Raw genomic sequence first — 15,735 nt, forward strand, 5'->3', positions numbered from 1 at the left:
GTGGTTCCACGAACCCAAGGTAAATCTGTTGTGTCTTCTGAATGGTTGTATAAAATTAAACATGGTGTTGATGGCAGTATTGAAAAATATAAAGCTAGATTTGTGGCTAGAGGGTTCTCTCAGAAAGAGGGAATAGATTGTGATGAAACATTTGCACCCGCTATCTATTATAGAACCATCTGATCTATTATGGCTCTAGCTGCTAGCAGAGGATGGTCCCTTCACCAAATGAATGAGAAGATTGATTTTCTGCATGACTTCCTCAAGGAAGAAGTATTTGTGGAGCAACCACAAGGCTTTGAAGTACATGGCCAAAAAACTCATGTGTTCAGACTGAAGAAATCCCTCTATGGTTTGAAGCAAGCTCCAAGAGCTTGGTATGCATGCATTGGTAGCTTCTTGATGAAGCTTGTTTTTACTAGAAGTAATGTTGATCCAAATATTTACTTCAAGACAGTCCAAGGTATGCCTTTCGATTTTGGTATTATATGTTTATGATTTATTTCTGACCGGTGGTGAATCTCTTATCTTCCAGTGTAAGAGGGAGTTAGCTTCTTAATTTGAAATAAAAGATCTTCATTTGGTGCACTACTTTATGGGTCTTGACGTATGGCAGAGACCTGGGTCGATTTTCCTTTCTCAAGTAAAACATGTTGTCAAGCTACTGGAATGATTTGGTATGACATAATGCAAGTCTATGAATTCTCCAATGGAAATGAATTTCAAGAAGCTATGTGGTGAAGTTGTAGGTCCTGATTTGGCAAATCCTTCTGAGTATCGTCAACTAATTGGGGCACTGATGTTCTTAGTGAACACTAGACCAGACATATGTTTTGCGGTCAATACTTTGAGCAAATATATGATTAAGCCAACACATGCACACTGGATTTTTACAAAGCATGCGTTGACATACCTGCATGGGACCATCAATCTTGGATTGAGGTAAATTGCTGAAAATGTAAGACTTCATGGATATACTGATGTTGATTGGGTTGATAACTCATGGATACACTGATGTTGATTGGGTTGATAACTCTGCTGATAGAAAGAGCACTTCTAGGCGCTGCTTTAGCTTGGGATTTTCCATGATCTCTTGGATGAACAGAAAGAAAAAAACTCTGTTGCACTGAGTATAGTTGAAGCTGAGTACATTGTTGCTAGCATGACTAGCTAGGAGGCAGTATGGATGAGGAAGCTCTTTGGAGAGCTATTTGAGCAAGTTGCAGACACAACAATTATATATTGTGACAATAAGAGTGGGATTTGTCTTGCAGAAAATCCTATGTTCCATGACAAATCCAAGCACATTGAAATCAAATATCACTATATCTGGGATATGGTGCAGAGAGGAGCAGTGAGGATCCATCATATTGTGACTGATGATCAGATAACTGACATTCTTACCAAGCCTTTACCGAAAGGAAAGTTATTGGTTTTTAGAGAGTAGCTTGGACTCATGGACATGACCCTTCCGGGAAGTGTTCACAGCCGTTTGAGAACATTGAGCTACCTTCCCCCCTGTTAGAGCTCACAGGATTAGGGAATGATGCCGATAGCTCCTAAGGATGAGGGACCTCTTGTGTAGTGTGTGCCACAAGAGTAGGCCTCAGTATGCATCCGACCCATAGTCTGGGCGTGGGAAGAGCCACTTATCTGGCCAATAGGTGTAGTGAGACTTGTCTATGTGACTTTTCTAGGATGTAGGTGTTCCACCACTTGAGCAGAGATGAGATTTGGTTGTGCAAGATCCTTGTCATATGTCTGCAAGTGGCATTGCCCCCAAGTGAATATAGGGTGATGGATGAATCTCCCCTATGATGATTCTTCTTCATTAGAGTGAGACATCATTGTTCCAGATGATACAAAGTAGAGATGAACAAAGATGAACATAGAAAAAAAATATGATTTTTTTTGCGAAAAAAATTCCTCCCAAGCTGAGAGGGAGTGTTGAAAATTGGCAACTCAGGGATGAATATACGGGGATAAAATTTCTAAAAATAGAAAGTCTCAAGTATGACTTTCCAAAAATAGTAAATCACCTTGCATCAATTGGTAATCAAGCATTGTTGATGGAAAATCCCTTTTGATCATCAATCAATCCTAATAGTTCAATTTTGACTTAATCATCAATATTATTATTCTTCTTATGATATTATTATATTATTAAAAAGAAATTCAAGTCTCTCAATCATGAGACTCAATCATGTCATATGTAACTCCCCTCAATTAATGCATATGTTACTCTCTCTTAATGGATTCATTCCTCTCTCTCTTTAATGCTCTTACGCACCTCTTACACTCTCTTACACACTTTAATGACTCGTCATAAAAAGATTCCTCTTACACCTCTTTAATGCATAAGTTACACTTCTCTCCTAAATGCATAAGTTACACTCCTCTCCTTTATGGCATAAGTTACACTCCTATTTTGGCATATGTAACTCCTCCTCAAGGCATGTGTATTGCTCCTCCTTTATGTCAATAATTCATTGCCCCTCCTATATATATGTGTCTCATATCATCTCACCTCACTTACTTGTGCATTGTGAATTTGAACTTGAGAGAGAGTTGGAGAGACTTGGAGATTGTGAGAGAGAGAGACTTGGAGAGTAAGAGTAGATCTTGGAGAGCCAAAGTGATTCAGTGTTTGCATCAGCTACTGCTATCAAATATATTCTTCAGATTTGGGTGAACTTATTCATTCTCTCTTTGTACTTTGTATCTCTGTTGAACAATTGATTTCTAATAGAAGAAGAATTTGGTTGGGTTTTCCCCTTGTGGGTTTTGCCCTAGTCATTGACCTAACTTCTTTGTGTCTCATGGAGTTCTTGGTTGTCTTTCATTGTGCATATGGTTTATATTGTTTATGTTCTATCTACAATTACTTAACTTATTTTGTAGCAGAAAGAAGTTTTGGATTTAAGTGATTGTAACAACATAGAACATCAAAATTTCAACAAAAATGAGGGACTTTGGGGTTTGCACTTACCTTTTTAGCTCTTGTAGATGGTAGCCCTTCTTTACTCCTCCAAGCTCCTCCTCCTTCACTCCTCCTAGCTCCTCGTCTTACTCCTCCAAGCTCTCCTCAAGTCTTTCTTCTTTTCTCTTCTCCAAGCTCTCCAAAGATGTAAGAGAGGAAAATAGAAGGGGAAGTGACTTTTAACCCTATCTATTCTTTCCCTAACTTACTTCAAACCCACCCCCAACTCAAGTTAAAGCCAAAAAAAATGAAAAAAAATTCGTCCTTTGTGGAACCGCCCATTGGTTGTCGGATCTGCTCGAGATCCGCGTGGATTTGTGCCTGATACGCTATGGATCCGAGGTGGATCCTTGTCTGAAATCACGGTTCGGAAATCCAGAACCGTGGATCGGGCCCGCGTGGTTCTGGATTTCTAGGGAAATGGCCCAATTCGGCGAAACCACGGATCTGATTTTCGTGTCTATGGTTTTTCCGGAGGATCCCCCGCGGATCTGTATGGGATGTGGTTCCACCCTTGGAATCTGGCGAGGAAGCATCGTGCAACATTGGTTTTGGCTTAAGTTTGACCAACAAAGGAGGCCGAGTTGTTTGACGATTGACCAAGCTCTTTTGGAGGGAGTTTGACCATTGACTTGTGGACTGGTTAGGACATCATTTGTTGTTGTTGACTTTGCGATTTGACATTTTGACCAAATTTGACTTTTGGGCTCATCTCTTGGATATTGGTTAGTAGATTGTTGTATAAGTTAAAAAAATGACTTGACTCTTTATTGTTGAATCGGAACATTATATCTCTTTTTTGAACATATGATGACAATCTAATAGAAGAAAATTTTTGAAAAGGTTTTCCCCCTTGTGGGGTTTTTCCCTGGTCTTTGACCAAATCTTGTCTCTTGATTTTTCCCTTGGATGTCTTCTATTGTGTACTAGATTTATTGTTTTATCTACAATTGCTATTTGTTAATTGGAATATTAAATTTATTTAAAAGTGATTGCTAATTGACGAAAGAATCGGCCTAAGTGATTGTGCTAGCATAAAACAGTGGAAAATTAACATGGTATCAGAGCTAAGGTGAGGACAAGGCCAAGGAGACAAGAGACAAGAGCATTCACATTTTGAAGGAATCTAGTTGGAAGAAGCTATTTGGTCAAGATGTCTACCTCATACTTCAAAGATACAAAGAAGCTAGGTGACTAATCAAATTTTGCTGCTTGGAAGATCAGGTTGGAAGTGATATTGGATGAAAATGATGTTTTGGAATATGTGGAAGGAAAAGTACCTGAGCCACTGGAAAAGCTCTCGCTGCTACCAAGGCCAAGTATAAGAAAGGTGAGCTGAAAGCCAAGAAAATTTTTATTGATTCTTTGAAAGATCATTTGCTTACTTACATTGGAAAATTGAAGAAGTCTAAGGATATCTATAACAAGCTGGTTGGGATGTATGAAGTCAATACTTTGAATCAAATTCTTTCCTTGAAGAATACACTCAAGGACATTAAAATGAACAAGGGGGAATCTGTGTAATCCTATGTCAAGAGGATATCCCAACTATATGGGATCAATTGCAGACTGTTGGAGAGCCTATATCCGATAGAGAGTCAGTACTTGTCACTCTTGAAGGCCTTCCTCCTGTTTGGGGAACCTTTATTACTACTAAAAGCTAAATTTATGACATTTGATGAGTTGGTTGGAAAATGTACTCAGGAAGAAACCAGGTGTAGGAATTTACAGGGTAAGTTCCTCAGAAAGAACACCAAAAGGACACCGCTCACAACTAGATCACAGATCAATACACCAGTATTTTTGACGTGGTTAAAACCCTCAAAGAGGGAAACAGTCCACGGCCTGAGCCAACGCGGCCACTTCAGGCAATTTATTAATCAAAGAATGAAAATTTACATAAGCTTCTCTCATGCACGGATTACCCTACAAATGACCCTCCATGCGCTTTAAATAGAATTCATGGACCAATCGGGTGTCAAGCCACGGATCAAGTGTCGGTAATACCGAGGAGAGAATGAACCGTCAGATCACTACATATCGTGACCGTCAGATTGTAAGTTACAAAATGTACAACGGTAAAGAAACACACTTTACCTAACTCTACACTAGACCAAGTTGAACTTAACTATATCCTATGTGTCGGAATATCCTAACATCCCCCCTTAAGAACAACTTGGGATAGGATTGAAGGATTTACAAATATGACACAATAGGAGAAGGAAGGAGGCACTAGAGCCTATCCCCCCTTAGTGACAACTTCCTGAACTCCAACCATAAATCGAAGTTTAGTGAACTTCGCCTCTGTGAGAGCCTTTGTGAAGATGTCTGCAACTTGATCATCTGTTGAACAATATTGCACTTCAAGAACATGGTCGTGAATGAGCTTTCTGATGAAGTGCATGTGCAGTTCAATGTGTTTGTTGCGCTGATGTTGGACTGGATCTTTGCATAGCTGAATGGCACTTTGATTATCACACCAAAGTGTAGTCGGATGCTGCTGCTCAAAGCCAAACTCTGACAGGATCTGATGAAGCCACAAGGCTTCCTTACTAGCTTCTACGGCACCACGATACTCTGCTTCTGCTGATGAAAGAGAAATGGCACCCTGTTTCTTGCAAGCCCATGTAATAGGTCCTGAACCAAGAGTGAACACATAACCGGCAGTAGACTTCCGATCATCAGGGTCACCAACCCAATCGGAATCAGTGAAACCAACCAATAGAGGAGATGCTTTGGCACTGTAATGAATGCCAAACTGAACTATACCTCGAACATAACGAAGTATTCTTTTAGCTGCTTTCCAATGACTTTCACGGGGGTTTTGCATGAACCGAGCAACAAGGCCAACAGCAAAGGAAAGGTCAGGACGAGTATGGGTTAGATACAAAAGTTTTCCTACAAGTTGACGGTATAAGGTAGCATCAACTTCAGGAGAAGTACAAGTGACTAAGAGTTTGACTCCAGACTGAAAGGGAGAAGGGGCTGGCTTACAGTCTTCCATGTGAAAATGACGTAGAATATCACAAGCATACTTGGACTGGGAAAGGGAAATACCCTCCTTGGATTGCAAGACTTGAAGACTGAGAAAATAGTGTAAGTGTCCTAAGTCTGTCATTTCAAATTTCCTTTTGAGGCTAGACTTCACATGGTTTATAAGGTTGGGATCACTACCAGTAAGGATAAGATCATCAACATAAAGAACAAGGATGATAAGAGAGTTGCCCACTTTCTTGGTGTAGATAGTATTGTCAGAATGACACCTAGAAAAGCCAGATTCTAAAAGAAAGCTATCCATTTTGGCATACCAAGCCCGAGGAGCTTGCTTGAGACCATAAAGGGATTTCTTAAGTTGACAAACAAGGTTGGAGTCTGTTTGTATGAAGCCAATGGGTTGTTCCATATAGATTTCTTCATGCAAGTCCCCATGCAAGAAGGCAGATTTAACATCCATCTGATGGACTTCCCATTTGAAAGAGGCAGCAAGGGAAAGAACAAGGCGGATAGAGTTCATTTTGGCAACAAGGGAGAAGGTTTCAGTGTAGTCAATGCCTTCAACCTGTGAAAAGCCCTTAGCAACAAGACGAGCTTTATGTTTATCAACTTTCCCATCTGGTCCATACTTGGTTCTGTAAACCCATTTGCATCTAACAAGTTTTCGTCCCTTTGGTAAAGGAACAAGATCCCATGTATCATTTGCCAATAATGAATGATATTCTTCATTCATAGCTGCTTCCCAATCTTGATGGCCTGAAGCTTCTGCAAAGGTGTCAGGATCATAATTTACTGGAGCTTGAGCCAGTAAAGAAGAGGCTCTCTTGAACTGAGAACGTGTGCGTCGCTGATCTGTAGGATCACTGGCAAGATCACCTGTTGCATCTCGAGTAGCACGAACCCATTTTGGAAGCTCAGGAGCTGAAGGAGGATCCTGAGATGGTGGGGGAGGAATGTCATCCTCACTTTCATCATCTGAAGAAGAAATGTTTTCAAAGGTAGAAGAGATAGGGAGAGGTGGCACATCCGCCGGACTAGGTTCGCAGGCCGATATATTTTCATCAAATTTTACATCTCTTCTAATGATAACATTTTTGGACTTAAATGGAATAAGTCTATAGCCTTTGACATCTTCAGAATATCCAACAAAAGTACATTTTTCACTCTTAGGTTCTAAAGCTTTATGCTTTTCATCTGGAATATGGGCCCACGCTTCACTTCCAAAAACACGAAAGTGACTTACATCTGGTTTGATTGAGCTCCATGCTTCTTCTGGAGTGATATTCTTTAAAGCCTTAGTAGGAGTGCGATTTATTATGTAATTTGCACAGTTAATTGCTTCTGCCCAAAAACTAAGACCAAGTTCTTTAGATTGTAGCATACAATTAGCCATTTCCTTTAAGGTGCGATTCTTCCTTTCAGCTACACCATTTTGTTGTGGAGTATATGGAACAGTATGTTGCATTTGAATTCCATTCTCAGTGCAATAGTTGATGAATGTGTTTTTAACATATTCTTCGCCATTATCAGATCTTAACTTAAGAATTTGATGTCCAGATTGTTTTTCAACAAAGGCCTTGAAGGCCAAAAAAGTGTTAAATACTTCACTCTTGAGTTTTAAGAAGTATACCCAAGTGCGTCTGGAGAAATCATCAATGAAAGTTAAGAAATACTTGCAACCAGAGAATGACACAACTGGAAGTGGACCACATAAATCACTATGCACAAGCTGTAAAGGGGCTGAGGCGTGCCAAGAGGCACGTTTTACAAAACTGTCCCGATGATGTTTTCCGAGTACACATCCGGAACAAACACCATCTCTGCAAGATACCATAGGAAGACCTGTCACCATATTTTCTTTACATAGATGCTGAAGGGAGCGATAGTTTAAGTGACCAAATCGCTCATGCCAAAGTTTGCTCACTTCATCGTTATGAGCAACAAATACTGAGGGAAGATTTGATGACCCAAAGTTGTGAAACTTATACAACCTTGTGGAATCATCAGCAATGCCAGTAGCCAAAATCTGTTTAGGATCTTTTAAGTCCTTGATTACAACATCATGAGGTGAAAATTCAACGATTTTACCTTCACCTGAATGAGTTATCTGATATACAGATAGAAGGTTGCAGGATAAGGTTGGAACACATAATACATCATTAAACTGACCATTGTCTAGATGAACAGTTCCAGTCCCTACAACATTAAGAGATCTATCATCACCAACATATATATTTTTGGTGTTACAATCATTTAAAGAAGAAAACATGGCTTTGTTTTTGGCCATGTGATAAGAAGCTCCAGAATCAATGAGCCACTCATGAGAATGAGAAGAAGAAGATACATTTAATGCATAGCCAGATCGAGATGCTTGACAACCACATGCAGAAAGTGCCATTCCTGAAGATGAAGTTGAAGTTGAAGATTGCCCCAAATGGATGTTATGCTTCTTCATTTCTGCTTCCAAGGCTTCCATCTTTTTAAAGCATTTTGATTCTAAGTGCCCATCTCGATTACAAAAATTGCAATGTCTATCAATCTTCTTCCCTTTGTTTTTATTTGTCTTATCATTTTGTTGAAATGATTTTTCATTTTGGGGCTGAAATTGCTTAGGACCCTTGTTTGGTTTAGGACCATTCTTTTTAGGATATGACTTTTTAGGATTCTTTGAATTTGGTTGTTGCTGGGCGGCTAACGCTTTCTTGGAAGAGTTTCCAAGATTAAGAGGACCAAGGTGTACGAGTTTTTCTTGTTCTCTTATTAAAGAATCACAAAAAGAGTCAAAGGAAGGGGGCTTGTAGTCTTTTCCTTGAGAAATGAAGGCTTCTCTTGTAGAATGGAAGGTGAAAACAAATACAGAGTAGGCTGGTCCCAACTTAGTAAGGATGGAATAAATAAGGTTACTATCTTCTTTTTTAACCTTAACACCTTCCAAAAGATATCTAAGGGTCTTGAACTTAGACAAGAAATCTTCAATGCAAGAAAAATTATTAGGGTCCAATGTAAGCAACTCATTTTCAAGTTGATGGGCTCTAATTTCATTTTTAATCCCAAAAACTTTATTGATTTGTTCCATTGCTTCATGAGGAGTTTCAAGTTCTGCAATATGGAATCTAAGATCTGGAGAAATAGACATCCCTATCAAACCACGTGCTTGATCTTGTCTATTTTCCCATTTAGCAGCCTTGTCTTCATCTTTCGGTTTCTTTTCTTGACCTGTGGCTATTCGGTAGAGACCTTTACTTCTAAGTAAATCCTCCATGTAGGACAACCATTGGAAGTAGTTGGTGCTGTCAAGGGTAACTTGGTATTGACTTTCCATTTCAACAGAAACTGAAGCTGAAGATGCTGAAAGTAAGTGTTCCAATGGATAGACCTCAAAAAATTAGGTTGGTTTAAAAAAAACGGCTCTGAAAAAGGCTTCCGGATGAAGAAGTTATGGCTTTTTGAAAAAAAGTTGTTGAAGTTGCCGACGAAGTGCGGGAATGTGCGGAAATGAAAAAGTCCGCCCCCACAAAATGGAGACTTGAACCCAAGACCTCTACTCTCTTAAAATAGCTTTGAACCAATTAATCTATACAAAAAATTTGAGAGAGAGAGAGAGAGAGGGGGGGGCTTTGGGTTGCGTGCTTGCTTTGAGAAAGCTCTTTTTCCCTACAAAACAAAAAACACAAAACCCAACACGGACATGCAAAGAAAGCGAACCTTGCGGCTCGAAGTTAGCTTTATCCAAAAAACTAAATATTTTCAAAAATTGAACCTTGCGGCTCAAAGTTAGCTTTAGCTGAAAAACTAAATATTTTTCTCAATGTTTCTGATTTTCCGAGATCACACTAAGGTGCAGGGAAAAGAGCATATGCATGAGAAAAATCCTTCCTTTCTGTTTCTGATTTGCCCAGATCGCACAGAGTCGCAGGGCAAAGAGTATACGCAGAAATGAAAGGTATAGATCCAGTTAAAAAAAAGCTAAATAAACCGAAATAAGCAGAGAGAAAATAACAGTAAACTGCAAATAAACACTGTATACCTCCAGATCTTAAAAATGACGCAGCTAGGGCTACCGGAAACCTTTTCGCGTGAAACGAAAGGGGTTCCTCACTGGAACAGATGCTCCGAACACAACAGAGCAGTCCTCTCGGCCCGAAAGCAGTCAGAAACAACAGATCTAGGAAACGGCAGTCGGATGCAGTTCTACCAGCTTCAGATTTGGATCACCAACGGACGCGGCCCTCAAATAGCTCCGATACCATGTAGGAATTTACAGGGTAAGTTCCTCAGAAAGAACACCAAAAGGACACCGCTCACAACCAGATCACAGATCAATACACCAGTATTTTTGACGTGGTTAAAACCCTCAAAGAGGGAAACAGTCCACGGCCTGAGCCAACGCGGCCACTTCAGGCAATTTATTAATCAAAGAATGAAAATTTACATAAGCTTCTCTCATGCACGGATTACCCTACAAATGACCCTCCATGCGCTTTAAATAGAATTCATGGACCAATCGGGTGTCAAGCCACGGATCAAGTGTCGGTAATACCGAGGAGAGAATGAACCGTCGGATCACTACATATCGTGACTGTCGGATTGTAAGTTACAAAATGTACAACGGTAAAGAAACACACTTTACCTAACTCTATAACTAACTCTACACTAGACCAAGTTGAACTTAACTATATCCCATGTGTCGGAATATCTAAAGGGAAGACTCAAAAACATGAAGAAGGAGAGCCCTTTGCATTTGTTGCTCGAGACAAGAAAAGGAAAGGAAGAGGAGGTCCATCTAATTCAAGGAAGCCCACTCTAGCATCCAAGGACTCTAATAGAAGATCAAGAAGGGGTAGGGATATGTCGAAAATTGAATGCTATAATTGTCACAAGTATGGTCACTATGCTCAAGATTATACGTAAAAGAGAAATACTACAATATCCAAATACAACAACAATCGAGGATTCAACAACAATAGGTTTAATGATAAAAGAAGAGGTGATGATAGAAGAAGAAGAAATGCTCTTGATGATTGTGATGAAGGCTATCGTCCTCAAAAGATATCAAGGAACTCCAGATATGTAATATTCCTAATTAGTCATGGCTAATTGGAATATTCAATTTTGCTCAATTTTGCCTTCTATAGTTATTTATAAATAAAAAGGTGAGGAGAGGGGGACATAACTCACTTTTTGAATAAAGTCACTCTCTAGTAGCACAACGTTGTAACTTAAAAGGGGAGCCAAGGGGCCCAAAGGACCACGTAGAGAAGGGGGCCCACGTAGACACTTGGAGGGACTGCACAAATGGAGAAGGAGCACGTGGCAAGAGAAAGGCTATGTTGGAGGAGGTGGGCCTTAGGGTTTTGAGAGAGGCCAACGCTATAAAGGAGAGAGGAGCCTCCTCATTTTGGACATTCGATTATGTTGCATTTGAGCTAGTTACTTCGACTTAGAGCACGCTGGCTGTTTAGCCTATCTGCATCACTGTTTAGTGCATCGAGTGTCTCCGTTCGGAGAGCTCACCCTTATCCCCGGGGGACTTCGAGTGCCTGCTCAGGAAAGGTAGTTTCATCAGTATTTTGCTGGAGGAGCAATCTCTGGAGTTGAGGAGGAACTGAGCATTTTGATGACTGCGCAATCTTGAGAGGGGAGGACGCAGTCTCTTTTGATAGGAGCTCCAGATTGGGTTTATGTGGAGGATTTGAGCTAGGAGATTGAGCAAGGGATCAGCCCTTGCATATTGGAGGATTTTGGCAGAGTTTCGGGAAGAGTTTTGGAGGATTCTCTTTAGGAGCAGCGCAAAACCTTGAGGGATAGCGTAGATCCTCAAGGGGGTGATTTTCGGCGGTCAGCTATTTTAGAAACGCTTTCTGGGCTTTTCTGAGTTTGTTGAGTAAAGGCTGATTCCAGAGTTCCGGCATTTTCTGAGGAGGGGAGCAACCCCAAATCCTCACTTGATTCCAGCAGTAGCAGCAGCACAACAGTCCCTGGTAGCTTGGACGCAGTTCAGAGAGAGGCCATTTCATTACTATTCTAAGTGTATTTCTTCACTTGCCTTGTGCAAGACGAGGTGCTATCTTTCTGATCACCTCTTGTACTCTTTCCATCACTCAGTATAATAAAATGGCTTAGCATTTCTCTCTGCATTTGCTTATATTCCATGTATACATTATTGTATGTTGCACTACTGTTATTTTTATCTCTTTGAGCTTCCCGGCTACTATACCACTTGTGTGTTTTTCTCCTATACTCTTAGATAGAGTCTGGAAAGGGCCAGGTAGCCTCCAGATCTCATCCTCTTTTCAGAGGCGACATATCTGGTAAACGCCCTCCCAGTCCATCTCTGGTTGGAGTTTGCTTGTGTTTGAGGGATATCCCTAATAAGGGATATTACAGTGGTATCAGAGCATAGATCTGGCTTAGCCTGTGGAGCTAGCAGTCTATGACACCGAGGGAGAAGCCCTACATTTGTTACAGAGGTAGGAAATACAGAGATATCGAGCGTAGGTTGCAGAACACCTACGGAGAGGGAGACTGTGTTCGGGAGACTGTGTTCAGGTGGTGGACACAGAATAGGAGGAGCCTATGGTGAACACAGAACAGGAGGAGCCTGTGGTGGACGCAGAGCAGGAGGATCCGATGGCAGATGAGGACGGGAAGAGATTTGCAGACATGCTCCTCAAATCAGTGCAGGATCTGTCGAGGCAGATCAAGGTGATGGGGCAGAGATTCACGGCGGTGGAGGCTAGACAGCGTGAGAACCCATGGGTTTTCTAGGTTGGTGAGGGATCGGGTACATCCCACCATTTGCTAGAGCAGGGTGCCACTCAGCGTGATACTACTCAGCAGATGGCCTCACATGCCCCTACACGCTCTACCATGCCCACTTTCCTAGGAGCAGACACGGGGGTCGGAGCACAGCAGGAGGCAGAGCCCGGTCATATGGGCGATTATTTTGCAGAGTACCAGGCCTATGGGCAGGAGTTCAGGGATGCTCTCTCATTCAGAGACTTTGTTCAGCTCCAGCGGGATAGTAGACCCCACGACTATCACAGAGGGTACCGGCATTATCATGATGGAGACACCCACCACACAACTAGAAAATTCTACTTGCCTATGTTTGATGGCTAATCAAACAGTTCAGCAAAGTCTTGGGTGGAGAAGCTGGACATCTATTTCTAGCTTAACTAGATGTCGGAGACAGAGGCCATCAAGGTGGCGACATTACATTTAGATGGTGAGGCCCAGGACTGGTGGTTCCATGGGTTGGTTACACTCGGACACTCCACAGTGACGACATATGCCGAGTTCACCAGGAGACTGATAGAGAGGTTTGACTGGAGGGATCCGGAACAGCATTTTGTTGAGCTGACGAGGCTCAAACAGACTGGGAACCCAGAGACCTACATTGCAGACTTATTGAGGGTTTCAGTGATGGTGCCAGATCTATCCACGGCACGGAGAATCTACATGTTTGTTGAGGGGTTAGCAGAGCCACTTCAGGGGCTAGTCAGATCCACTAGACCAGCCACACTCTAGGATGCTATTAGCAGGATCCGGGACTTACAGGATGCCTTACCCAGGACCCAGACACCTTACCCCCAGAGACAGGCTTTCCATCCTAAGGGGAAGGATGTGAGGATTTCGCCTCCGAAGGGGAATCCAGGACGAGCACAGATTGATGATGATGCCAGGAGGGAGCTGAAGAAGAAGCGTTTGTGCTTTACTTGTTAGGAGCCGTGGGCACCGGGACATAGATGTGCTGCTGGCAAAGCACATTTTATTGAGGTCTTCTCCGAGAGTAGCGGGGAAGAGGATGAGGAGGATGACGTGGGGGCAGGAGATAGTCATGCCACACAAGATCCTTTGCCACCTCCACCACCAGTAGCAGGTGGTGCAACTTTTGCACCTACCGGGGGGGGCCTTGCAGCATTACGAGGAGTTCCAAAGTATTTGACGCTGTGCGTACGGGGGGCAGTACGTGGTCAACGAGTATCAATTTTGGTTGACAGTGGGGCAACCCACAACTTCATTGATGCAGATATGGTTGAGCGGAGAGGTATAAAGACAGAGAGCTTTGATGGCTTTTCAGTTTTGGTCCTAGGAGATTAGACCATGGTGTGTGCTCGTTATGTCCCAGAGTTATCAGTGACGATGGGCACCTACACACTGATTGACCACTTTTTCGTGGTCAATATTCCGGACACCAACATGATATTGGGTGTCTAGTGGCTTATCACTCTAGGGAAGGTCACGACAGATTGAAAGGCCCTAGAGTTGGAGTGGGACGATGAGAAGGCAGGGATGCATGAGAAGATACGGGGACAACACACATATTCGCCTCAGACTGTTTCGGCTCATCGGATGGAGGCAGTCTTTCGGAAGGGAGACGTAGAGTGGGCAGTGGAGCTGCGTGCATCAGAGGCAGGGACTACAGGGCAGACGGTGCACCCAGAGATACAGTCCATCCTTGACCAGTATGCCACAGTGTTTGGGGAGATTCCGCCGGGACAGCCACCAGACCGGGGGTTTGAGCACACCATTGAGCTTGAGCAGGGCATACAGGCAGTGATTACTACCCCCTATAGGCATCCCAAGGCCTATCGGGATGAGATTGAGCGGGCCATTCAAGAGTTGCTGGCTCTTGGGCACATTCGGCCGAGCACGAGTCCTTTTGCTTCTTCCGTGGTGTTGGTGAAGAAGAAGGACGACACATTGAGGATGTGCATTGACTACAGGGCCCTGAACAAGAAGACCCTGAAGAACAGGTACCCCATACCCAGGATCGATGAGTTGATGGATGAGTTGAGAGGAGCACGGTTCTTCTCAAAGATTGATTTGAGATCTGGGTACCATCAAATTTGCGTGAGGGAGCAGGACATTCCCAAGACCGCCTTCAGGTGTCACTATGGGCACTTTGAGTTTTTGGTGATGCCCTTCGGGCTAACCAATGCCCCAGCTACATTTCAGTCCTGCATGAATCACATCTTCCGCAGTCACTTAAGGAAGTTTGTGTTGGTGTTCTTTGATGATATTCTCATTTACAGCAGGACTTGGGAGGAGCATCTCCAGCACATTGAGACAGTGTTGCGCATCTTGGAGGAGCAGCAGTTCTATGCCAAGCTCTCCAAGTGTGAGTTTGGGTTGACGGTTGTACTTGGGACACATCATAGGGGTGGATGGAGTGAGATTCCACAAGAAGATCAGGGCCATCAGAGATTGGTTGGAGCCGAGGAACGTGACAAAACTTTGGGGATTTATTGGCATTTGTACTTACTACCGGAAGTTCGTCAAGAGTTTCTCATAGCTTGCTGTACCCCTAACAGATCTGACGAGGAAGGGGGCATTCAGTTGGTTGGATACAGTGCAACGAGCCTTTGACAGACTCAAGGAGGTTATGAGCAGCTGCCCAGTGTTTGTATTGCCGGATTTTTTGCAACCATTTGTTTTGGAGTGTGATGCGTCGGGAGAGGGGATCGGCGCAATGTTGATGTAGGGAGGTCACCCTATAGCCTTTGAGAGCCGGAAGCTCCTTCCGCATGAGAGGTTGTATTCTATATACGACAAGGAGATGCTGGCCATTATGCATGCATTGGCCAAATTCCGACAGTATTTAGTGGGTAACAGGTTCAGGGTGAGGACTGATCACAACAGCCTCAGGTTCTTTTTGGAGTAGAAACAACTACAGGAGAGGCAGCAGAAGTGGATCAGTAAGATCCAAGCGTATGACTTTGACATTGAGTATGTCAAGGGTAAGAACAATGTGGTAG

Source organism: Pinus tabuliformis, chromosome 7 (assembly GCF_031772625.1).
Source record: "Pinus tabuliformis cultivar Carrire ecotype Pingquan chromosome 7, CPIR1, whole genome shotgun sequence".
Classification (NCBI taxonomy): Eukaryota; Viridiplantae; Streptophyta; class Pinopsida; order Pinales; family Pinaceae; genus Pinus; species Pinus tabuliformis.